At 42.9% G+C, this 26,462-nt stretch overlaps 1 protein-coding gene across 3 annotated transcripts in view; it reads right to left on the bottom strand.

The window, feature by feature from the left end:
• The window catches only part of LOC124774939 (obscurin), a 694,794-nt gene that overhangs the window by 502,835 nt on the left and 165,497 nt on the right, over positions 1-26,462 (bottom strand). The window contains exon 1 of one of the 3 annotated variants that reach the window (XM_047249631.1): positions 19,332-19,500. The exons of the other annotated variants lie outside the window; for them this stretch is intronic. The gene's annotated coding sequence lies outside the window, so the exon portion shown is untranslated. Of the gene's footprint in view, positions 1-19,331; positions 19,501-26,462 lie in introns of those variants that run through there. 3 annotated transcript variants of the gene reach the window in all.

The raw sequence follows: 26,462 nt of genomic DNA, 5'->3' as shown, positions 1-26,462 counted from the left end.
GATCATAAGGCAGTTTGTTCAAGAGCACAATATCGAAGTATTAGAGTGGCCACCTCAGTCCCCTGACGCATCACCCATTGAGAACTTATGGGAGATCTTAGACAAGAGAATTGACCGCTCAAAAGCTACATCGTCAGAAAAACTGTGGGAAGAAATCCAGAGAGCCTGGTATGCGATCAGTAGTGACGAATGCAGGCGTTTAGTAGACTCTATGGGTAAGAGGTGCAGGGCAGTCCTCAAAAATAAGGGTTACCCCACGAAGTACTAATGCAGTCCTATGCAAAAAAGACTGTTCCTGTACGTTTCATAAGACTGAGATCAAGTACAATATATTTGTTTCAATTGGCTCTATTTTTTTGACCCTGTGGTCTGGTATTCTTTTGAATATTATCGATTATTACTGATTATTTTGTGTTGTGTTATCGATATAACTGACTATAGTACAATGTGACTCGGTTGTAATGGTTTCCATCATAGTTCAAACATGTCAAGTAATAAATGTGCACTTTATTCCAAACCTTTGCCAGGTGGCTCTATTATTTTGACCGCCACTGTATATATATGTATACACACACACAGTAAAACTTCGTTAACACGAATCCGAAGGGACCGAAAAATCAGGAGTTCGTGTTAAGTGAAAAACACAGATTTTAATAAGTATACATGTACAGCAGTACACTAATGTGTAATACACTGCACTATCAATCACGTTATTGTAGACTTATAACACTATAAAGTGATTGTAAAATCCAAGTACTCACAAATTATGTACGTTACTTTCTTGGAAAAAATTCGGTTATGGTTCGCTGACGTCCATGGGAACGATAATATTTTGTAATTTCACAACCAATTGTAATGATAGGTCCGTAAACCCAGCAATGACGTCGGATGTTGAAGCGAACCGTTCTAAACAGTGCAAGGCTGTAAACATCTCCTGACGGGTAGGTGGAATGGTATCTGTATTCTCTTCCTCTTCACTTTCATCTGATGGCCCTTCTTGCACCTCGTTCACAGCTTCTGGCACATCCGATTCCACAGAAGCACATACGGCAACATCGTCGTCTACACTAATGAATTCTTCGAAACTACTCCCAGGGTTCGCAACGTCCTGCAGAACTGACCATTCATCAGGTGAAGTGGCATCTTCTAACTCGTGGACGTCTTCAGTGTTGCTATGTCTCCAAGCTCTGTTAAAGCACTTCCCTATATGATGTGGCGATACTGAGTTCCAGGCTGCTGCGATGGCTTTTATTGCGTCAAGCACATTCCAATTTGGGGTTCCACTATTGTTTTCAGCAGCACTAATTGCAGCTCTCACAAGTCGCTTACGATAAGCTCTGTTTATGAGGGAGATTATGCCTTGGTCCAAAGGCTGAAGGCGGCTAATGGCGTTGGGTGGAAAAAAACTGAACCTTTATGTTGGTAAGGTTCAGATCATGAACGTTGTGGGCAGTACATCTGTCCAGTGTAAGAAGAACATGTCTATTTTGAGCAGCCATTCAACTGTTGAAACGAAGAATCCACTTGCGAAATGATGTGACATCGATGCAAGCTTTCTTGTGGTGAAAGTAGATGCAAGGTAAAGTGTCCATATTTATGTTTTTAAAATAACGTGGTTTCTCGGATTTACCGATAACCCAGGGACGGAACTTCTCACTGTCGTCAGCATTACAGCACAGTACAACAGTCACACGTTGTTTGCTTCGTGTTCCACCGTGACACTTACCAACTTTTATCCCCAGGGTGTGATTTGGAAAAAGATTGTAGAAAAATCCAGTTTCATCCCTGTTAAACACATCACACGAGGCATGCTTTTTCCTCACTCGGTTGAATTCATGCAACCAGCTGTTCGCACTTTCTTCATCGACTTCATTTGCTTCACCACAAATTTGTACAGATGAAATTGAATGTCTCTTTTGGAACCGATACTGCCCATATTTTTAGCAATATCGTTTGCTTTTGACTGAATCGCAGGGCCAGTTAAAGGTATGTTAGATGCTCGCATATGATTGAACCATTCTAGCAGTAACGTCTCGATGTCTTCATACTTGGCGGTACGAAGTCGTTTAGATTTGTTCCCAGAACCTGAGGCTGCAGCGTTAATAATTTTTTTCTCGATTCTTAATAATCGTAGGTAAAGTAGATTTAGGTATTCCAAACTGCTCTGCAATTGCTGTTTTCTTGGTACCACAGCCCACTTAATCTAGAACCTTAAGCTTTAACTGTACATTAGAGTTGTCTGTTTCCTCTTTGCCATTTTCGCGTGCTACGGTACCGGTTGTAACTGTAGTTTTTATTCAGTATTGCAACTCGAGACGGCTACGACTAACAGAACACCTGTCAAATCTGGCACTGAGTACATTCCTAAATGCTGCTGCACACATTATTGAATGTCTTACAATGTACAGCATACGCTGATTGTTGAGGTGATAATCGCGGCTACCGACTACAATACGTTAAAAACGAGTCAACAATAAGTATAATTAGCTTTGCAGCTACATTTCCTACATTCATTTCGGAAAAAAATCACGCTTTAGAATACTCTAAGGTCGGAAGTTTGTGTTACAGTGAAATTTAATTAGGCTAGGAACAGAAACGGAGTTCGTAATTCGCCTTAACCGAAATTCGTGTTAACCGATAAAACATACCATAAGAAATAATGTATTCCTGGTAGGACAAATATTTTTTTCGCGTTAACGGCGAGTTCGTCTTACGCGAGATCGCGCTAACGAGGTTTTACTGTATAATGGATTGTATGTTTTGTATTTGACTACAGCTAATTCTCAAATGAACACTGCTGCTCGTGATTGCTTTTCAATTTATAGATCATTTCAGGAGACGCTACGTCAGTTCCCTTCTAAGTCGCAATTCATCTACATCTTAGTCTCACCTTAACTGTCGAATTTATCTGCTTCTTAACTTACATAGTAAACGTGAATCATAGGCAGAATACGTTACATATACTCACAACAAGCATACATTGGTATCGACTGAAACTGGAGTTTCTAGGTTATAGCAAACTTTTTTAAAAAAATATGTACTTCACTCGCGTTTTGTACAACATTACGTAAGTTTAACCTGATGTTCTTCCCTTCATGCTCCTATCCAGATGAAAGAAGAATAATCATACACTTTATAATTATGAAAACATCCGATGAAAAAATATGTATTCCTTCATGGGAGTGGGTGGGGTAATTTTGTCCATACCCACGAATGGGTGGATGAGGATCTCATCGTAAACGGAGGTAGGATCTGAAGAGGGTGTGTTTCCTGTTACATTCATGTAAGAGCAGTAAAACATTTAGACGATGATATGCTGCTATCTGCGGAACAAAAAGGTACACTATTTGTGAGGATGCACTTGAATAGGAAGAAAAATATTTCGTATCTTACAGCCATCCTGATTTATGCTTTCCATATTTCCCCTAACTCACACGAGAAAGAAGTTTGCGCTATTCCTTCAATTAACAACTACTGTCTATCAGAGTAAGAGCCCCATCTACAATGGTTTTGCCGCCGATGGCACAGTAAATACCAACACAAGAGAGAAAAAGTTCAGGGAGAGAACTATCGACAAAGTTTTGCCGAAATATTCTAGATCTGTGCACCTTGTGTGGTTGTCTCTCTGTCATTCATTCATTTTCTCCCCCCCCCCCCCCCTCCTCTCTCTCTCTCTTTCAGCCGAGAGGCAGCCGGAAAAGTATAATTAAAAGCGGAAAAAGATGCCCTGGTTGGCTAAACGGAAACCCGCAGCATTGAGTGACAGCTGGGTGCAACACAGCGGATGAAATAATTTGATACGGAAGCGCAATTAGGAAAGGATGCTCTGTGAATGCCTTGCGGAAGAAACAGAAGGCAGCGGTGCATTTGGGAGAAAGAATGATTATGCTGACATAATGAGTCATTTGTCACGGAAAATACTGGACACCTTACCTAACTGGAGATACAGTTCTGGAATTCCAAATGACATAATTTTTCGTGCTAGTTAGCGTGATTTTATTTTGAGTGTGCTTAGACCAAACTGTATTATATGTTCATCACGAAATCAAATTAAAAAAAAATGGCTTTTAGCACTATGGGACTTAACATCAGAGGTCATCAGTCCCCTAGAACTTAGAACTACTTAAACCTAGCTAACTTAAGGACATCACACACATACATGCCCGAGGCAGGATTCGAACCTGCGACCGTAGCGGTCGCGCGGTTCCAGACTGAAGCGCCTAGAACCGCTCGGCCACCCCGGCCGGCGAAATCCAAAGAACAGAGTAAATAATTGTTCATTCTGCATAACCAACAACTATCCTGTTGAGAAGAAAACCAAAAATAGGAATATTTCGTATTACGCATATCTGCAGTTCCGCCCTGATAAGAGGAATTAGTCTCCCCCCCCCCCCCCCCCCCGTACCATTCAGCTCCGTATTCTGCTGCTGCTCTCCCAAATCTCTCCCCGCAATAGGCGTTGAAAACTGAACGTTTCCACGTCATTTACATGACAACTGATATTAGGCGAAAATCCACTAATTGAGCTAACTTATCTCTAACCATAATTCAAATTAATGTTACACTTAGCAGCCTACGTGGTGCGGGAGTATATCAGCAAATCATTTTTAGGCAGGCCTTGTTGACAAAGTACAGCAAACAATCTTTGTCGACAATACAATAACGCAAAGCATACCAGAATGGAACAGTTAAATAAACTCTTGTTCCTATCTGTAATACCCGAAATATAGTTTAACAGAGTAAAACTGCGACAAATATACTCTTTAAAAGTTTGAAAACACATGTAATTTTACCTCAGTTACCTATTACTTCTATTGCTTTAAAAATACCGTACTATTATGCTCACATGATAAGGTGGGTGAGACAGGAGAGGTGAGCGAAGTGTGTACGGCGGATGAGGTGGATCACACATGTGATGTTACTGGGGTGGGTGACGTGGTTGAGATGGGCGGCGCGGATAAGATGGTGTTGTAGAAGTATATTGAGTCGTTCATTCGTCAATGCCAACATCATTATTATAAACAAATCATAAACCGTTTGAAACAAGTTTATAATGTGCTGTGCTACAGGTGGCATATCCCAGAAACAACTAAAGCAGGTACAGTTCTTCCCTCTGACAGATATACTCCTATGAAGAACGAATTCTTGTTGGACTAAAATTGAAGAAGCAGGATGCTGAACGCACGCACAAGATAAAGCATCTCTATAGCTGTTGTAATGTGTCTTTAATGGAGCCTTAAATCCCACTCTTTCTTTTCATGTTTTATTATTTTAAAATAGAGTTTAGAGGAAGGTCGCTTATTTCCTTCCTTTCGCAACAGCCGATGTTCCATTCAAATTAGTGTGAACATTATGCAATGCGACAGCACCAAAGACTGTCTTACGTGCTTTTAGGAGTTACCAACTCAGGGATTGTGTATAGTGGTTTCCGAAGGGAAATAAACAGCGTTGTTAATGTTAAACATGGATGTCTTGTGTTACAAAACAAGGTTTGCTAGCGTGCTCCCGTTTCTTCAGTATGATCTGTATTCGCTGTTCGTGGCTTCCATTCCTACAGTGTTGCCACATCTCGTACTTTACCAAACGTTTTCTCATAAACAGTGGATCGTTCGGCATTTTGATTAATAGTATTTTTGTTTTAAAATAGAGTGCTCCATAGCTTAAGTTCTTCATCTTAAGCCTGAACTTCGAGTCATCCTAAATAAACCTTTATTGTAACACAATGCCAGTCCTGAAGTCATTCATGCTAGACTGTTGTTAGAAAACTGCGACTGTTTATAACAATACAAGATAATTTAAAACAATTATCTGTGTCAGTCATTTTTTTATTTACTCCCAAGAACGCGTTTCGGGACTTAGACCCTCTTCAGGTGTATAAGTGAATTACATTACATTTTTGTTTGCTGGATATGGCCAGTTGTCTGTTTTGAGTTTCATTTCGAATATGCTCCTGCAGAACTTTAAGGTTCGTTATAAATATGTTGTATTTTATGTTATTGGTTCATGTTTGAGTGACATTTAATGATGAAAATGTGTATTTATAACGAACCTCGCGGTTCTTTCTGCTGGAACATATTCTAAGTCAAACTCAAAGCAGATAACTTGCTACAGCAAATAAAAAAAAAAAGTAAAGTAATCCACCGATCCACACGAAGATGAGGACATAAGTCCACGATACGCATCATTAAAAGTATACAGGGAGTAAATAAAAAATGAATGGTGCAGACAGTTGTTTTAAGTTATCTTATTATTATCGCTGTGTAGTTGTTTCTTCATTTTGAAGAACGATTCGTTGCAGCTCTACGCAACACCGTGCTCCACAAAATATTTCATAAATACTTCCAACACTCAATATTATGTTGAATGTTAATAAACTTCTCTTTTTCAGAAACACTTCAACAAATACTGCTGGGCTGTATTTTATAGCCTCTTCTCTTTGGCCGTCGTCAGTTATTTTGCTGCCCAAACTCGTCTAGTGTTTCATAATGTCAATCTAATTTCCTCAGTACCAAAGAATTTAATTAGAATACACTTAATTTACCTTTTTTCAGTTTTGCCGATTTTTCATCTTATAACCTATTTTTAAACATTTTTCATTCCGTTAAACTTATCTTCCCAGAAATTTGCCGTCGTCTGACTTAATGACAATGTCATCGGCAAATACAGTTACTATTTCTTCCATCTAAACTTTAAGTCCCTCTCCACACTTCTCTGTAGCTTCCTTTACCGCTTGCTCGGCGCACAGAATTAATAACCTGGGGAACAGACTCCAATCCTTTCTCACTGGCTTCACATCTATTGGCGCACTTTCATGGCCTTAGCCTCTTACAAGTGCAGTCTTGGTTATGTACAAGCTGTAGATGGGCTTTCACTCCTGTATTTTCTCCAAATAACTTCAGAATTTGGAGGTAGCCGGAGGAGGAGTGGTGACCTTAAGTCTTCAATAAACTGACTGAGCCCATGTCCCCAGTTTAACTGCAAACCTTTCAGCAGCACCACAGAACAAGTGAAGACATGTGACGCTGTTGATGGAACTCATCCGTCGGATGGGGACGTTAAGCTTAGTGGCCTTTTTGTGCTATTAGAGAAGAACGCTGGTACCCTCTTCGTACACTCTCATCGTCATAATGAACAACGCAAACAAGTCCAAAAAAATCTACCGCACTCATTACGTCATCTTTGCTCAATACAAAGCCACAGTTATGACAACGCTCTTGCACCGTGGTTGTGAGGAACAGAACATATCCAAATAGATGACTGAATCTCTCCTACAGGTTTTCCTGTCAACATTGACAAACCACTTTATCTTTATAGGTCGTGATATTGAGTTAAAAACTCTTTCCCTCCAGGGCATGCCTACCACACATCAATTCGAGTACGTTTTTCATTGGTAGTGAAATCTAGAAGACGACAACGGGTGTAGTGAGAAGTACTCATATCGTGCGTTCGTGCTGCCGGTGACAATTCACACCAACGTTAACCATGTTGCAGTGAAGGCTTCCATAGTGTCTACGGCGTCTACAGGACGATGTCCTCTTGAAATCTGCTGCAAAAAGAACGCCATGAACAAGCGGTTGGACAACGGCCTCTATAGCGTCTGCTCTCGAGGGTGTCAGAGAAAATTTTGGTCCTACGTAAAATCACAAAACAGGTCGAAAGAAGACTTCTATACAATCGTTCGTTGACAAGTCTGGTGCGACAATACAAAAGCAAAAGGAAAGATGAAGTTTTAAACTTCAGATTTAAGAAACCATTCACCCACGAGGATCGTACGAACATACCAGCATTTACCCGTCGTGCAGATCCCGTACGGAGGGCCTAGTAAAAGACATCCCTGATGTAGAGAAGGTTCAAAACAAATAAATTGCCAGGTCCGGATGGAACCCCAATTCACTTTCACAAAGAGTATTGTACATCTACATCTAAATCTATATCAATACTCTTTGAATCACTGTGAAATGCATGGCACAGTACGTCCCACTGTACCACTTATTAAGACGGTTCCCCGTCCCACTCACGTATGGAGTTCCGGAAGAATGATTGTTTGAATGTCACTGTGTGTGTTGTAAATAACCTAATCTTGTCCTCACGATCCCTTTCGGAGCGATATGCAGGAGATTGCAGCATATTCCTTGAGAGTCTCCATTTAAAGCCAGTTCTTAAAACTTTATAAGTAGGCTTTCTCGGGATAGTTTCCGTCTATCTTCAAGTGCCTGACAGTTTAGTTTCTTCATCTCTTTGTACTCTCCTTCGAGGCAAACAAGTCTGAGACCATTCGTGCTGCCTTTCTCTGTATACATTTAATATCCCCTGTCAGTCTCTCTTTTTACGGGTCCACGGATCCCTCACGCTTGAGCAATACTCTGGAATGGATCGCGCGAGTGACTGGTGGGGGGTATCCTTTATAGAATGATTGCAATAATACCTGTAGTATCCTACCAATAAACCGAAGTCTGCTACCTGCTTTACCCACGTCTGAATCTATGTGCTCGTTCCATTTCATGTCCCTACGAAGTGTTAAAACGTGGTATTTATATGACTTTAATGATTCCAACTGTGACTCATTGGTATTATATCCATAGGATACCATGTTCTCTCGTTTTGTGAATTGCGCAGTTTTACATTCCTGAGCATTTCAAGCAAGCTGCCATTCTTTGCACCACTCTGAAAAATCTTATCAAGGTTTGACTCAATATTAGTGTAGCAGTGTTCAGACTGTACTTCATTGTTGCATAATACTATCCCTTACTTGGCCTGCGTTTATCGCGAATCTCTTTCCCAGTGCAAGGTCCCAATCGACTGAAAAAAAAAACGCTGGTGACTTCTGTATACAAGAGGGTTACAAGGATGGACACGCAAAATTACAGGCCACTATCCTTAACACCGTTTTGTTGCAGAATTATTGAATATATTCTCACTTCTTATATAATCAATTTCCTTGAGACGTGAAAGCTTTTGTCCGCGAATCAGTATGGTTTTAGAAAGCATCGCTCGCGCGAAACTCAGCTTGCCCTTTTCTCACATGATATCCTGCGAACCATCGATGAAGGACTACAGGAAGATTCCATATTCCTAGATTTCTGGAAAGCGTTTGACACAGTGTCCCACTGAAGACTGTTGACAAAGATACGAGGATACGGAATAGATTTCCAGATATGTGAGTGGCTCGGAGATCCAGTATGTTGTTCTCGAAGGCGAGTGTTCAGAGACAAAGGTATCGTCAGGAGTGCCCTGGGGAAGTGTAATAGGGCCACTGTTATTTTCAACATACATAAATGACCTGGCAGATACGGTGGGCAGTAATCTGCGGTTCTTTGCTGATGATGCTGTGGTGTACAGTAAGGTGTCGAAGATGGATGAGGGTAGCAAGATACAAGAAGACAGGCAAAATTTCTACTTGTGATGAAGAGCATCTAGCCCTAACATGTGGAAATATGTAATTTAATGTGAATGAGTAGGATAAACAAACCCATAATGTTCGTATACAGCATTCATGGTGTCCTGCTTGACACAGACACGTCATTTAAATTTCTGGGCGTAACGCTGCAAAGCGATGTGAATTGGAATGAGCATGTCCGATTGGTAGTGGGATAGGCGAGTGGTCGACTCGGTTTATCGGGAGAATTTTAGAAAAGTTTGTTTTTTTGTGAAGGAGACCGCGTATAATAGACAAGTGCCACCCATTCTTGAGTACTGCTCGAGTGTTTGGAATCCCCAATATGTCGGATTGAAGAACAACATCGAAGCAATTCAGAGGCGGTCTACTAGATTTCTTACCGGTATTACGGATATGCTTTGTGAATTCATATGGGAATCCCTAGAAGGAAGACGACATCCTTTTTGCGAAACACAATTGAGAAAACTGGCGTTTTAAGTTGCCTTCGGAACGCTCTATAGCAGCCAAAGTACATTTCGCGTAAAGATCACGAAGATAAGAGAAATTAGAGCTTGTACGGAGGGGTATAAACAGTAATTTTTCTGTCGCTCTATTTGAAAGTGGAACAGGAAAAGAAATGACTACAATGTACCCGCCGCCTGACACCGTACGGTGCCTTGCGGAGTATGTATGTAGACGTAAGTGTGGTGTTCAATTACAGAGGGTCACTAGCTGAAGATGGATGGTGCAGCTGAACGAATTATTACTTGAACTGATTACGCAAAACATATTAGATTGGTCCTTAAGTTCGTAGCGTCTTCGTTTTGCATGTTGGTACTCCGGTTGCTATGGGTTTATGTATCAACTGTATTTTTTAATTGAAGTTCACTGTTGGTCTTTGGAGACACTGGACGGAGCTGCGGACGCTAGAAAATGGAATGTGAACAGGAGATATCGGAACATTTCCGACAAACTATGTTTGCGTTCAATAGAGGGGTGAAGCAGCGGAGGCCACCAGAAAAAATTGCGCCATATATGAGGATAATGCCACTGGACGAAGCACGACAAGAAAATTGTTTTCTCGTTTTAATAAGGACGTTTTTGACATTAATGGCTCTCCACGTTCAGAAAGACCTTCGGGGTTTCGTGAAGATCGTTTAAATGCATTAATCCACAATGATTCAAGTCAGTGTACTCGATGACTGGCAAATGTGATGAACTGTGATCATTCTACATTCGTGCGACATTTGCATGCAATGGGGAAGGTTAAAAAAATCGGTGGAAGTGTACCACATGCTCTAAGCCAAAATCACAAAAATTAGTAGGTGGAAATATGTGCATCTCTGCTTGTTTGCAATCAAGTGGCTGGTGAACAGCCGCGCGGGATTAGCCGAGCGGTCTGGGGCGCTGCAATCATGGACTGTGCGACTGGTCCCGGCGGAGGTTCGAGGCCTTCCTCGGGCATGGGTGTGTGTGTTTGTCCTTAGGATAATGTAGGTTAAGCAGTGCGTAAGCTTAGGGACTGATGCCCTTAGTAGTTAAGTCCCATAAGATTTCACACACGTTTAAACGTTTTTTGCTGGTGAACAACAGCGACCATTCCTATCCTGTATCGTTACTGGCGACGATAAATTGTGTCTTCATGTTAACATAAGGAGTGGATAAGCCTAAACAAAGCAGCAACTCCCCATACAAAGACCTACGCGCATCCACGAAAGATAATGTTGTGCTTCTAGTGGAACAGCGACGGTTTGGTGTACTACGAATTGTTTCCCCGAGGTGTAACCATCTCTAATGGTATTTATTGTCAACAACTGAGACGTCTTGCAGACGCAGTTCACGAACAGCAACCAGGAAGACTGCGTTAAGTGCTGCTTCTCCACGATAACGCCAGCCCGCATTCTGCTAGACTGACACAATACGCTACGCAGGAGCTGGGTTGGGAAGTCATTCCGCACCCACCTTATTCAACTGATCTTGTGCCCTCAGATTGTCATCTTTTCTGCTATCTAGTGAAACCTTCAAAGAACTCCCTTTCCGGATGAAAATGCGCTCCGAACATGGGTCGACGAATTCTTCGCCTCAAGACCACGTGACTTCTACAGTCGTGGAATGGAAAAGTCACCCCAGCATTGGTAGACATAGAAGCAGAATAAATTATTTATGACTATAGTTTCTGTTATGTGTATCTGTTGTGTTTATTAAACTTACAGAAAAACTTTACGAACTTATGCACTAACACAATGATTTAACATCATCGGATGGTAATGGAAGACACACACATCCCTCTAACTAGATCTCAGTTTGCAACGATCTAGATCGTCAATAATAGGCAATAGTGATTTACGTTACTTCACCTGCGATATATACAAGGAATGTTGGATCACAACACCCATAACGTTATAATCCTATATGCGAACGACTGGAGCTGCAAGAAACAGTGTGAGCAACACTGAAGTGAAAAATGAAATACAAAGTACATTCGACACAGTCACGATACACTTTCAGACTTAGCCTAAGAGTAAACTCGTGCTACTTAGGCCAATGTATGGTGTGTCAGAGCACACTCTGTTAACTGTGTGATAGTCCGTCTTTCCTATTGCATTCACAAACAATGTACTATGCGTGGGACGAGCTGCTGTCGATGCAGCTTCGTACACTATAATTGTCGATTGATCTTGAGGTACCTGCTTTTGGAATTTCTAGACTGAAGACTTCTGTGATGCTCTTATCCTTCCTAAAGTTTTTTCAGCATTTCTTTCGCACAAAGCAGTGATGATCGGAGTAGTTCTTATTTGAATATCTTCTATCACCTCCTGAACTAGCGAAATGCTCCAGTCTGACGGACACAACTAAGAACTGGGTGGATGAGAGTTTTGTGAGCGACATCCATCATGAATAAATACACTTTCTTAGGAAAATTTGAATGAATCTCAATCTACTGACAGCCTTCCTCACAAAATAAAATGGTTGTTCTACTTCAAAGGATTATAGAAATGTTTCCATAGATAGTTAATAGCTATGACGTCTGCAGATGATGGAATCAAGCAAAACCGCATCTGTACGTGTTTTCCGCGCATTCCATTACTTTTCTTACACTGAGGGTGCTGTGTGCCGGGCCTAAAGCCCGGTCCACACGCAACGATGTGTCTGCGCAGACATCGGCGCAGATATCTGTACATGCAAAAGATCGCTGCAAATGTGGTGTGTTCACACGACACAAACCCCAATCTACTAATCGCCCGCCATCTGTCGGTGTAGAAAAGAAATATCAGTGGCAAGCGACTACGCTCCCCGTAAACCTCAAAAATTTAATTCAATTATTTTGAAATATAGAAATGGAGGAAGTTCTGTTGTGGTCTGTGTTCGCAACTTGTGTTGCAAAAAATATTCAGACCAACCAACAGAGAAAGCGGTCAAAATGGTGTAGACAGTGGCTGCTAAAACGAAAGCAGTTTTCCCACGTAAATTTACTGCGAGATTTGCAGGGCGAACCTTAAGAAAGCCAAGCAGGTCAAAATACCATAACGTTGGCTGGTATACTTGATCTACTCTTACACCAGATCTTCTAGATTTCTGAACTTTGGATAACTCTTTTCGGTAAACAGCTCGCAACGAATTTATTTATTTTATTACTGTTTCTCTGTTTGCCGAGGAGTCAACTGCCCGCAATTTTTCAAAAATGGCTCAAATGGCTCTGAGCACTATGGGACTTAACAGCTATGGTCATCAGTCCCCTAGAACTTAGAACTACTTAAACCTAACTAACCTAAGGACATCACACAACACCCAGTCATCACGAGGCAGAGAAAATCCCTGACCCCGCCGGGAATCGAACCCGGGAACCCAGGCGCGGGAAGCGAGAACGCTACCACACGACCACGAGCTGCGGACGCAGTTTTTCAATTAGAGCATTGTATGGTGCTGTCTTTTTGTCTCGGTCACTATATTCTTTACTTTTAATCTTCCAGAAACATGGGTGGTTTCTATATATTTCAATGAATTCACTAACAAGCTCTCGAGAACACTGACGAGTATCAGCCATTTTAATGCCCTGTGCGCACAAATACAAACACTAGACTGAGCAAACAGCTGTTTCGCGCCAGATTTGCGGCGATCTCCTGTCCACACATTCCAACTTGTCTGCGCAGATGTGGTTTGAACCCACAGATTTGAGAGGTTTCGCTCAAACCTCCAACTCCAACTTCCAGGTTTGCACACATCTCAGGTTGGTGCAAATCTTCTGCCCACACCCAACGATCTGTCTGCGCAGATGTGATGTGCGCAGACATTTGCGCAGACACATCGTTGCGTGTGGACGGGCCTTAACGGCACACAATAAATACCAGGAGAGATCACCAACTCACAGGCACAGTCACTCTCCTGGAAACTCTGTTCCGAGCAGGAGCCTTCAGATGGCCCTCACAAATTGAGGCCCCTTCCTGCTTCCGCACCACTTCCACCTGCATATCTAAAGCCGGCCTTCGTGGCCGAGCGGTTCTAGGCGCTTCAGTCTGGAGCCGCGCGACCGCTGCGGTCGCAGGTTCGAATCCTGCCTCGGGCATGTATGTGTGTGATGTCCTTAGGTTAGTTAGGTTTAAGTAGTTCTAAGTTCTAGGGGACTGATGACCTCAGACGTTGAGTCCCATAGTGCTCAGAGCCATTTTTTGCGTATCTAACTTGTCCGCCGATAGTGTTGCCAGCCACTAAATGGAGCGCTGTCAACCGGAGATGAAAATTCATCAGTTGATAGGCATAAAACGCGACGCGCTGCAGATTTACGTAACTGCTCTAAGAGATCCACTGAGAAGACAATTTTCCAACATAGTAGTTACTATTTACTGAATAATAGGACGATCACGAGTGTTTGCATAAGTACTTGTATGGTCATTGATAGTGACGATATCATGAATTGCCAAGAGATAGCAAGGTTATTTGGATTTCACTGTATCAGGTGTAGGACCTCAAGTGCCACACATAAAATTGTGCCAAAGTTAATTACTATATTGTACCATAACTCTTAATCAATATTATTGGTTATTTCTAATTGTGTTGCCAAATTTGTGTTCCAGTACCGCCCTGTCAAGCAAGTGTTTAATTAGTAAGCGTGCATTCTGCCACCTAATTTATTGGATCATAGCAGGAATTCAGTTTCCTGCTGCTGAGGATGTTTGGGCTGACCTAATAGTAACATGCAGTTACAACATTCTCGACAGAGGCTCAGACGCCAGCCTCTGTAACAACCGTTAATCACCAGAAAGTCATCCTTCATTTCACAGCAACTGTCTACTAACTCCAACTCCAAGTCTTTATCACACTATGGCCTATAAGCTTTGCGTTAGGTAAGTGACTGGAATGTAGTTCTCTAGTAAGTATGTGGAATGTAGTTGGCTGTTTAAATGGGTAGCATTTCTTGGGGGGGGGGGGGGGGGCGAAGTTTTGGCCCAGGTAATTGCAGGCATGATGCAGGCATTTTGTGACCTGCTTTGGCTGAGGGAGCTTGCGTACGTCGGAAGAGCAACGAGTTGGAAGTACTTAATCGAAACACTTTTTAACAAGATTCAGTGCTAGCGGAAGGTTCAAAAATGGTTCAAATGGTTCTAAGCACTATGGGACTTAACATCAGTCCCCTAGACTTAGAACTACTTAAACCTAACTAACCTAAGGACATCACACACATCCATGCCCGAGGCAGAATTCGAACCTGCGACCGTAGCAGCAGCGCCGTTGCGGACTGAAGCGCCTAGAACCACTCGGTCACAGCGGCCGGCAGCGGTAGGTTCGTTTTAAATTGTTACATGTAGACTGCGATGTTGGTAAGAGGCGTAGTCATAACGTTTTTATTATTACCTCGACAGAAGGAAGTTAAATAATTAATTTTTTGTTTACTTTTAGGTAGATCTCTGCAGTTCTGATACACATTGAAAACTCCACAATACAATATCGTGGCATGCCGCTAGGGCAGATAAACAAAATGTCGCAGCTTATTTATAAAACATCATGCCCTACATATCGTGCTGTTTCTGGCAGCATCGGAAATGTTCAAGGTGTTTCATGCCAATCCAAAAGGCTAAAAATGAAGTCTGGATCGTCTTGAAACCACTGCAGCATTTCCACTGCTGCTGGAAACTAATTACAGCAATACAACTCGTTTAATCAACTGTCTGCGCCAGTTTGTTTTGGCTTCTCTAGCAGTGTGCTACAGTAAAGCTGCGCGATGATTTCAATGCATGCCAGGAGTACAGAGATACAACGAAACGCCGAAGTAACTGGTATAGGCATGAGTATTAAAATACATAGATATGCAAACAGGCAGAACACGGCGCTGCGGTCGGCAACGCCTATATAAGACAACAAGTGTCAGTCCCAGCTGTTAGATCGGTTACTACCGTTACAATGGCAGGTTATCAAGATTTAATTGAGTCAGAACGTGGTGTTATAGCCGGCGCACGAGCGATCCAAAAAATCCAATAAAACATCAAATCTCGGACATCGCTGCGGCCGGAAAAAGATGCTGCAAGAACGGAACCAACAATGATTGAAGATAATTGTTCAGCGTGACAGAAGTGCAACGCTTCCGCAAACTGCTGCAGATTTCAATGCTGCGCCATCAAAAAGTGTCAGCGTGCAAACTATTCAACGAAACATCGACATGGGCTTTCGGATCTGAAGGCCCACTCGTCTACCCTTGAGACTGCACGACTCAATGCTTTACGCCTCGCCTGGGACTGTCAACAACGACATTGGACTGTTGATGACTGGAACCATGTTACCTGGTCTGAGAGTCTTATTTCAAATTGTACCGAGCGGATGGAAGTGTACGGGTATGGAGACAACCTCATGAATCCATGGACCTGCATGTCTGCAGGGGACTGTTCAAACTGGTGGAGGAACTGTACTGGTGTGTGGCGTGTGCAGTTGGCGTGATATGGGACCCCTGATACGTGTAGATACGACTCTGATAGGTGACATGTTCGTAAACATTCTGTCTGATCACCAGCATCCATTCATGTCCATTGTGCATTCCGACGGACTTGGGCAATTCCAGCAGGACAGTGCGACACCCCACATGTGCAGAATTGCTACAAAGTGGCTCCAGGAACACTCTTTTGAATTTAAACACTTCCGCTGAACATTATTAAGCATACCTGGGATGCCTTGCAACGTGCTGTTCAGAAGAGATCCCCAACCTCTCGTATTCCTACGGATGTATGGACAGTCCTGCAGGATTCATGGTGTCAGTTCCATCCAGCATTACTTCGGACATTAGTCGAGTCTATTCCACGTCGTGTTGCGGCACTTCTGCTTGCTCGCGTGCTACACGATATTAAGCAGCTTTACCACTTTCTTTGACTCTTCAGTGTATATCTACTTACAGAAATCAATTAATTACGTAACTTTCTTTAGTCGAGGTAATAACAAAAATTTTATGACTACCCCACGTACTGTATAATGTCTGCACGAGTTTGAGCACTTTGTTCTATGTTCCAATCGGTAGATTAACATTACTCTGAGAGTGCAAGAAACGATTGTCTAAGCTCACAAAATTGTGTTCGTCTACGTTAATTGGTAGCTGAGTCCGCCTGAAACAGTTTCATCTGCGTTATATTGTAGACGAAGCAGATGGTCGTGAGGTTTTTGGACTCGTTGCGAGGAACCGTGTTAAATTCTAGGCGGCTGGTCCGTCAAGCCCTTCAAAGCTATCTACGAAGTCATTTACATATAAAGTGCCCAAAAAATCTTTCGCACCACTCTCATGGCTTACATGCTTCATATTTTAATTATTTACCTTTCATCGGAAACCTCTCCCTCAGTATTCTATTGACCGTAGTAAATCACTATGTACAGTCACTTTCGTAAAGGAAGTAATAGTAAACCTACATTCTCAATGCAGTTCAGTTCAGTCATCAATATGACTCGAAGGGTCTTTTTAAGATCACATTTTATGAGCATATTCACTTTACGGCAAAAAGAGTTGTCGGCACGGAATGTTACCCAGAGCATTGACGTACACCACAGCGTCATCATTCTAACACCGTCTCCAGAATATCAAATTGACTTCTAAGCGACCATTGGGGAACGACAGTGCAACCTTCTCAATACTGGGGTGCGCAAAGTAGATGTGATTAATGTCGACGGATTCTCTGTCTGAAGCCTAAAGACCGCGGAAGAGTGTAGATGCGGCCTGGTATCAATGCTCATCTGAAGCATATATTCAACAGTGAGATGGATCAGTCATATTTTCGGCCTATAAATCGGAGGCAACTCACCGCCATTGAGGTGATTTGAAAAATGTTTAGCATCGGGATAGCCTATTGTCCGGCACTACAATCAACATTTCGGCGATGGGTGCATTCTTTAAAACTACAAAGCACGAGAACACAACACCCACCTAGTAAACAGCTTCCTGTAAGGTTCAGGGATCAACAGGATGCAATGGCGTGTGGTACATGCTGACAAAAATCCGATCGAGCGTGCTTGGAGCCATTTGAAACTTGCAGATTGTCGTAGCAGGAGTCGTCCTCACACACTGGATGTCCTCATGAGGGTCGTTACCGAACTTTAGCAGCAATGTCTCGACCACTTTGTGGGTAGCGTGGCAAGGAGGGTCGAAAGGATCAACGCATGATATAGTGCAGGGGATAAAGCAATGCAGCACTGAATGTTACTCAGCACTAGATTTGTATTTTACAGATACATAAAGATGTGTACTTCGAAGAGATTGCTTGTGTTTTGGTTATTGTCTGTTTTTATCTCACAGTACAGTCTTTTAATTCTGAGGTTGATGTGGCTTATTATTTCATTGCTTGCAGGTGGTGCAACATTTTTCGAGCAGTTTATACATAATATGTACCAAATGAGGTACATCCGACGCTACACTAGCTTATGGAAACGTGTCACCTCCTTTTATACAATCTCTTTAACGTAATCTCATACGCGAACTGACATTCCATAAAACATGTGTTTTGTTGACAAAGTGGCAGTGAAGTGAAGACCTCCATCAAAACCTTCTGGAAGCCTACAAGCACAGCATCAACGAGGACACTGTCCTCCACACAAAATATGCACGCTGACAGACTACGTTTTTAGGTGAAAACTGTAGATGAAGCCCGATTTAGATTATTCTCTTTCCACTCCTTTCATCGTTTACTCAGTGAGTAGCTTCCATACCTGAAACACGATTCTGGATGGTCAACTGAAAACCGATCTACTGCTATAACACTATCAACGATTGTCATAACCTCATCATTTGCATGAAAACGGTGTTCGACTTGAAATTCTTCAGATATGTAAATAGGTGAAATCAGCAGCTGCCAAATTCAGTGCATCGGATGGATGTTTTAACGATTAGTACTTCAAATTCTGTGACGTTACTTGAACTTTTCTCGTGATGTTAAGAGGGATATTTTTAATCCAGTTGGTTCAAAAGATTGTAGTAGTATTCAACAGTTTTCAAGATAATCACAAAGAAAACTCCTTTTACTATCCTACAAAACACTGGCCATAATGTATGTGGCAAATGAAACCGGTTTCGCCCTTTTTAAGTGTAAGGAAACTGCCTTCTATCCACTGTTTTGATTGCTGTTTCCTTTTTGATGTGATCGCTGTTTCCTTTTTGATGGGAAGTAGTGGACCTACGTCTTGTGCACAGTAACAAACCGGCGCATAAATTCACTTGGACTGTTAAGTAAAAAAATCAGTTTCCTTTTTGCCTTCGCTTATCTGTTTGGCCGAAACAGACACCTGATGGCAACTTCAATAAGGTGGATGAATAAAATTAATGCGCAAATCAGGTTGACACTTTCCGCTATTGCGTACCAACGACACGAATTTCATTCATTATCTGTACCAGGTTGGGGAATTTAGTCTTTCCCCTCATAAACGGAAACAGAAGGTGCAGCAGAGAACGTGACATGACGTAAAACTACTGAGACGAGCGTCGCACTTCACTTACAGGAGAGCTCACTTCACTGCACTGTTGGTCGCGCTCCAAAGAGCGCAGTCCCCGGACTGGTCTGCTTGCTGGGAAGGCTGCGGTGTGCTTTCGGCTGGCAGTAGAACCGAAGACGCGCTACGGCCGGCACGAGAGGGATGCGGAAGACGGCACACGTAGCCGGGCAGTGCGCTGCGAGCGAGCGAGGCGAGACACTGGGAGTCGGCGGTTCGGACGGAGGCTGAGTGCTCTCCTGGCGACGGCGAGGTCTAAGCGCAACTGGCCGGCCCCTTCTCCAAAATTAGCCGCCACTGGCCCGGTCTCCGTTCCCCTCGGCGCAGGCGCACGCACCGAGGTCGGCCACAGGCGCCTATTACACCCCCAACAGGTGGCTGCCCAGTCGTCACAGCCGTACGCTACACTGCGCAACACTGGCTGTATGTCTGGAGTAGTGAATCAGTGTGTGCGACGCCACGAGGAATGAAACCTTCACATAACAGCCACGTCTCACTATTACGATATTTAGTATATTGTGGGCTATTCGTTGCAGAGAGACGTGTTGAAAGTGACTCACGCGGCTGCTGATACGTATCCATTGGCGTCTGGTGACATCTGTAGTGCTTACCACTATTGTTGAAAGTTGCGTCAGGCATAGCTCAAGAAATTTCATCTGATCGTTACAATTCACAATATGTACAAATGACTTGACCAAGCAGCGTTTGTATCTTTCAGACTGTTCGTAGACGATGCCGTTACGTTAATGGAGGCAACGTCGTTAAAATATTGTTACGGTACGCAGAAATGCTTGCAGAAAATCGTTATTTGCTGTACAGATTGTTGGTTCACCCTCAACACAATTAACATAAATGCAACGCGCAGATTGTTTACACGATCGCTGGCCAGTCTCTGGAATCGGGTACGATTGCCAAGTATCTAGCAGTATCTATCCGTGATGATTTAAAACTCAACTATCACATATACCTAACTACCTAACTGTGTGTGTGGAGGGGGGGGGGGGGGCAATGTGGACGAAGATGGCAGATATATTTGTCGGAACAACCCTGAGGATGCCTCGGGCATGGATGTGTGTGATGTCCTTAGGTTACTTAGGTTTAAGTAGTTCTAAGTTCTAGGGGACTGATGACCACAGCAGTTAAGTCCCATAGTGCTCAGAGCCATTTGAACCAACCCTGAGGAAGTGCAGTTCACTCACGAAGACGGCTAGTTCCAAGAGTTTCTGAATATTGTTAGTTTGTATGTAACCCATACTAAGTTGTATCAGAGAAAGAAATAGAGTATACTTGAAAAACAGCTACAGAATTTGTCAATGATATATTTTGGCAGTGCGGAGGCGCCACAGAAATGTCTAAAGATCTCCAATGGGAGCCTCTACAAGTAGTCGCTGAACAAATGGGTGAGTGTTAATAGAAAAACTGAGAGCGCTTATGTTCCAGTAAGAGTGAAGACGCACACTACATTCTGCAACTCGCTTACTGACCGCGTGAGCACAATTAGAGAAATCCTAGCAATACAGTACACAAGGCCAATTGTAGCTGGAGGGCAGTGCAGTGTAGTGCAGTGCAAGCATGCATGCGAACAACCCACTTCTATGAGCAGCCCGAGCAGTCTAATATTTTACGCTCTTAAAAGAAAAATATAAATGTCAATCAGTTAGTTTTACCAATAGAGCGATGACCGATTCGATGGCTAACTTGGCAATATTAAGAAATGTTAGTGTACCAGTAACTATCCTTCACCTTTAATCGTATGCGTCTGATAAAGCGGTTAGTAAATGTAAAAAGCGTATGTAACCAGCCCATCGTTTGTGAGGCTGCCGCAGTTGCTTAAGTCAATGAAAGTTTATTAAATCAAAACAAACTACTATTTTAAGCCTGTTCAGGTTTTGTAATCGCTACTCACGCCCTGTCGCACACATTCTCTCGCCATACTGTTACTAAAGCAGCTGTCGTATAACAAAGGGTAGCAACCATGAAGAAAGCATTGCGCATCTAGCACGAAAAAAAACAACTAAAAATGATGTTCTCGAATTGAGAGTCCGAATGAGCTACCCAGTTTCTAGATTGAGAAGGCGTTTTGGTTCAACTGAACCTACTTGAATGTTGTGTTATGATGATGCTGTGGCACGTAACATCATGTGCGTGCAAACAGAAAGAGAACATAACACTGACAATATTTCTGTTGCATCTGTAAGAGTGTTTGGAACGTAGGCTCCGGCGACAGACTCATCTGTAGCGTAGGCCGAGGTTAGCTTAGATTGGAAAGTGAAAGTATGCTTATTGGCACTGGCGCAGCGCTATCGAACGCTTCATTTCATTCAGTTTTTCCTCTCGTTATTACTAAATTTTTAATACTGTGGTGGCTCTACACCGGAGGGGGGGGGGGGGGGGGGGAGACTAGAAGTCATGGTGTACTTATTGGATCTCGTAAGTCTTATACGAAACCATACACAGTGGAAGGCTGATCTTCTGGCATCTGGCAGAGTATTTGAACCCTCTATGGGCATTAGGGTGAGAGGTGGGATGGTACCGGCAGAAACTCAATGCCTACAGTACTTTTTATAAACAATGAGTCTGTCAGGATGAAAGCCCATGCTGGGTAATGAGAGAGAGAGAGAGAGACGGACGGAGGGGGGAGAAAATATTTTACATACTCTAAAGTAAATGGTAAGTTTTAAATCACGAACACTTAGAAATGATAGCAGCTTGATACTTCAGTTTTTACACTGAAGCGCCAAAGAAACTGGTATAGGCATGCATATTAAAATACAGAGACACGTAAACAGGCAGAATATAGCGCTGCGGTCGGCAACGCCTATATAAGACAAGCGTCTGGCGCAGTTGCGAGATCGGTTACTTCTGCTACAATGTCAGGTTATTACGATTTTGGTGAGTTTGAACGTGATGTTATAGTCGGGGCACGAGCGATGGGGCACAGCATGTCCGAGGTAGCGATGAAGTGGGGATTTCCCCGTAGGACCATTTCACGAGTGTACCGTGAATATCAAAAATCAAATCTCGGACATAGCTGTGGCCGGAAAAAGATGCTGCAAGAACGGGACCAACAATGACTGTTCAGCGTGACATAATGCAACCCTTCCGTAAATTGCTGCAGATTTCAATGCTAGGCAATCAGCAAGTGTCAGCGTGAGAAACATTCAACGAAACATCATCGACATGAGGTTTCGAAGCTGAAGGCCCAGTCGTCTACCCTTGATGACTGCACGACACAAAGCTTCACGCATCGCCTGGGCCCGTCAACACCGACATCGGACTGTTGATAACTGGAAACACGTTGCCTGGTCGGTCGAGTTTCGTTTCAAATTGTATCGAGCGGATGGAAGAGTACGGGTATGGAAACAACCTCATGAATCCCTGGACCCTGCATGTCAGCAGGTGACTGTTCAAGATGATGGAGATTCTGTACTGGTGTGTGGCGTGTGCGGTTGGACTGATATGGGACCCCTGACACGTCTAGATACGAGTCTAACAGGTGACACGTACGTAAGCATCCTGTCTGATCACCAGCATCCATTCATGTCCATTGTGCATACCGATGGACTTGGGCAATTCCAGCAGGGCAGTGAGACACCCCACATGTCCAGAACTGCTACAGTGTGGCTCTAGAAACACTCTTCTGAGTTTAAGCACTTTCGCTGAACATTATTGAGCATATCTGGGATGCCTTACGACGTGCTGTTCAGAAGAAATCTCCACTCCCTCGTACTCTTACGGATTTACGGACAGCCCTGCAGGATTCATGGAGTCAGTTCCCTCTAGCACTACTTCAGACATTAGTCGAGTCCATGCCACGTCGTGTTGCGTCACTTCTGTGTGCTCGCGGGGGCCCTAAACGATATTAGGCAGGTGTACCAATTTCTTTGTCCGAATCACTGGTCGCTGACATGAGGGCCATGGGAGTATCATACCGACATATTACACAGACAACAGACTGTAGTGCAATAACTGCGGAATGAATGGTAGCGAAGTGGACTCAGTTAAACAGTGTGACAAGAAACGTTGTCTCCGACTCTTGCTGAAGGAATACATTACGAAAAGCGCGTAGGAATGTTTCACTGGCTTTGACGAGCGGACAGTAGACGACATATGGGCAAAGATTACAGGCAGAAACTGATGGAAATCATTATTGGAAGCTACGTTGAGATCTCGAGTTCCCTTGCGTCGTTTACCGATGACACCATACCACTGAAAAAGAGACTTGCATGGTGTAGAGCCATAGTCCAACTGCAACACTGTCTGGTATTCTTTGGCGTCCAGCGATGAGTCTGCCTTCTGTAGTGGTCAGATCGGTGCCAATGTGTCCACAGACGTCCTGGTGAAAAGTCACAGTAAGTAGCTATTTTCGAGACTCATACCTGTCCGCAACGTGGAATCAGGGTGTGGGAAGCAACTGGATATGGCACCAGGACTGATTTAATAGGATGACTGAATGCTCACAGGAATGTACAGAGAATCGTAAACACTCTCTATAACCAGAGAACCAAAAAGGCATATTTCAGCAGATTATGCGAGAGCGTACACTGCAGCTCACATCGCAAACGCTTTGAGGAATGTATGGATCCTACACGAGCCTCACCGATCCCCCGATTAGCCAATCAAGGCATGTCTGGGAAGTGATGATATGACGTTAACTTTTATATCAGCCTCCTGCCAGTAGTCTTCATGAACTGACACAGGATGCATTTTAGGCATCGCAAGAAATTACTCAGGACGAAAATCGGACTCTACTTGCTTCCATGCCGTAACGAATACAAGACGGTGTTCGTGCCCTTGGGGGACCATACCTCGTGTTCGTGTCGATGATGAACAGCAGTTCCGAACTGAAGGAAGCTAAAATCATCTAACACCCATTATGTGATGAACATTTTGAACGTTTCCACAAAACTGGATAGATATACAACTTCTGTTCCATGAAGTAGCTCCGTCCATTTCCTTAATGTGTTTTTTTTCGTCTTCACTTTTGAAATGCGGCTTAGCTCGAGACGTTGGTCATGAGCAGTTATGCAAGGGTTTATCTCCTAGATCCACACGCCGCTGACAAGTGTTGCGTAAGACGTTGCCATATCCAGGCTTGGCCATCTGTGGTTGACGTTCGCCAACATCGCGTCGATGATGTATTGCGCCCGCTTTGTTGACGTGCATTCTACGGCATCACTCCCTCCCAATGACGGTAAAAATGCACTAGTGCCCACAATTATAATGGCCTGACTTAGTCTCAAACTGAAAAAAAAAAAAAATCACTATAAGACACCTAGTTCAGGAGATATGTCGTCATGAACATGAGATGAGCGAAAACGAAACTGATGGCCGAAATTCGCTAGATACAGGTGAAATACATGTACAAATATATGTGAAATATGATAAATATACGTGAAATATTAGTAACGTGTGTCTACAGGGGCAAAGACATGGGTAAAGAGTTCCTCATAAGCCCCTAGATCGATTTCAACCACGAGATAGAGCGGTGAGGAGGAGATAGAAGGAGGGAGGTGATGGAGAAAGGGGTAAGGAGCAAATGGACTAAGGGGGGCAGCAGATGGACAGAGAGGCACATGAGCAGATGGTTAGTGAGTGGGGGATGGAGGAAGTGGAGAGAGAGAGGGAGGGGGCATGTGTAGGTGGGCAGAGAGAGGGGGAGGTGGGGATAGACAGAGGGGAGGGAGAGGGAGGGTACCGACAGCAAGAGAGGGATGGAGATTGATAAACTAATAGAAGAAATGGATCTTGATACCCGGACAGTGCTGAGAATTCAGCTAGTGAAGTATAAAGGCCATCAATTTAACACTTTGCCGTCCGAACGCCTCTTACTTGGCTTGCCGCCGGCCCTTCTTGACATTATCGGGAAATTATAAATTGTTAAGTTCTACTAATCTCGTCGTTAGTTCTCATAAGTTCACAACCCTATTCCCCTACTTTCATAAACTTTCGAAGATGTACACACGCAAATAAATACAAAATTTGTTTGTTTCATATATTTGTTTATTTGCATTATCTTTGGTACTTCGTACCTCTCTTTCGTATGATATGCAGCAAAACAGTCTCCATGATGTAACGCAACTCAACAAGACTTGAACATTAAGTTTATTGTTCTCCTTTTTTGTTTTTGGAACATACACGGCAGTTCCTTCGTTTTCGTTTATTCGTTTCGTAAATAAGTATTAGCTGGTGCTGATTTATGTGACCGGAAAGTCTGTCAACCGGATCATGATGAGACGTACGCGATGTAGTGGCAACCCCCACGTTTTGATCAGAAGCAGGCACATGGTCTTTTATCCACGAATCAGACACTTTCAATAAAAAATCCTGAAATCGGAGACTCTTGTCTGTATTGAAATGTTGCCATGTACGTAACGCATTAAATAATGAGCAATTAAAGAGGTACAGACAAACCTTTTTTGACTATTTTATAGTTTTTCTGCATATAGGGTAATAACTTAAATATTGGTCTGCCCGATTCACTCCTTTCATGTATTTGTTGTAGTCTACTACACTTTCAGGTTTTTTAATTGTATAATTGGTTTCTCTACATTTTGAGTTTCAGTCAAAGTGGCATTGTGTATTGTAGAGATCATTCGTATCATTTTAGTTTTCGAAGTTCCCCACACCTGTGCGAATACTTCACCTTTCCGTTGATGACAAGCTTCAAACACATTTACTTTTGCGCGCTTTAATTTTTCCGAAAATCCTGTATTTTCCCGTATCGTTCCAGGAACTCGAATTTTGTTTTCAGGTAACTTCTCTGCAAGTTCTTCATTGTTATAATAATGATCCATGTAGAGGTGATGCCACTTTCCATAAGAAGGTATCAACAGTTCCAGCACTGTTTTGCTAAACGGTGTCCAGCGCCGCTATATATTTTTAATGAGGAAATGTATCCCGTACTCGAATCTCACTGCATCCGAATGAGCATGCCATATTTCGTAATTTTCGACGGATTTTAAACTTTAAAATTTAACCGTCTACACCACGGTATCATTCCTTCATCAATTGAGCTACTTTGACTTGGATTAAAGGTTTCTTTAAACTTTTTGGAAAAATAATCAATTACGAATTGAACTTTGAAAAGCTGGTAGGTATTATCCGGTTTACTGTTGTTGTCGGAAAAATGTAAAAA

The sequence above is a fragment of the Schistocerca piceifrons genome, chromosome 2, assembly GCF_021461385.2.
Source record: "Schistocerca piceifrons isolate TAMUIC-IGC-003096 chromosome 2, iqSchPice1.1, whole genome shotgun sequence".
Lineage (NCBI taxonomy): Eukaryota > Metazoa > Arthropoda > Insecta > Orthoptera > Acrididae > Schistocerca > Schistocerca piceifrons.
The sequence above is the reverse complement of the archived record's forward strand: the minus strand, read 5'-3'. Positions and strand labels throughout refer to the sequence as shown.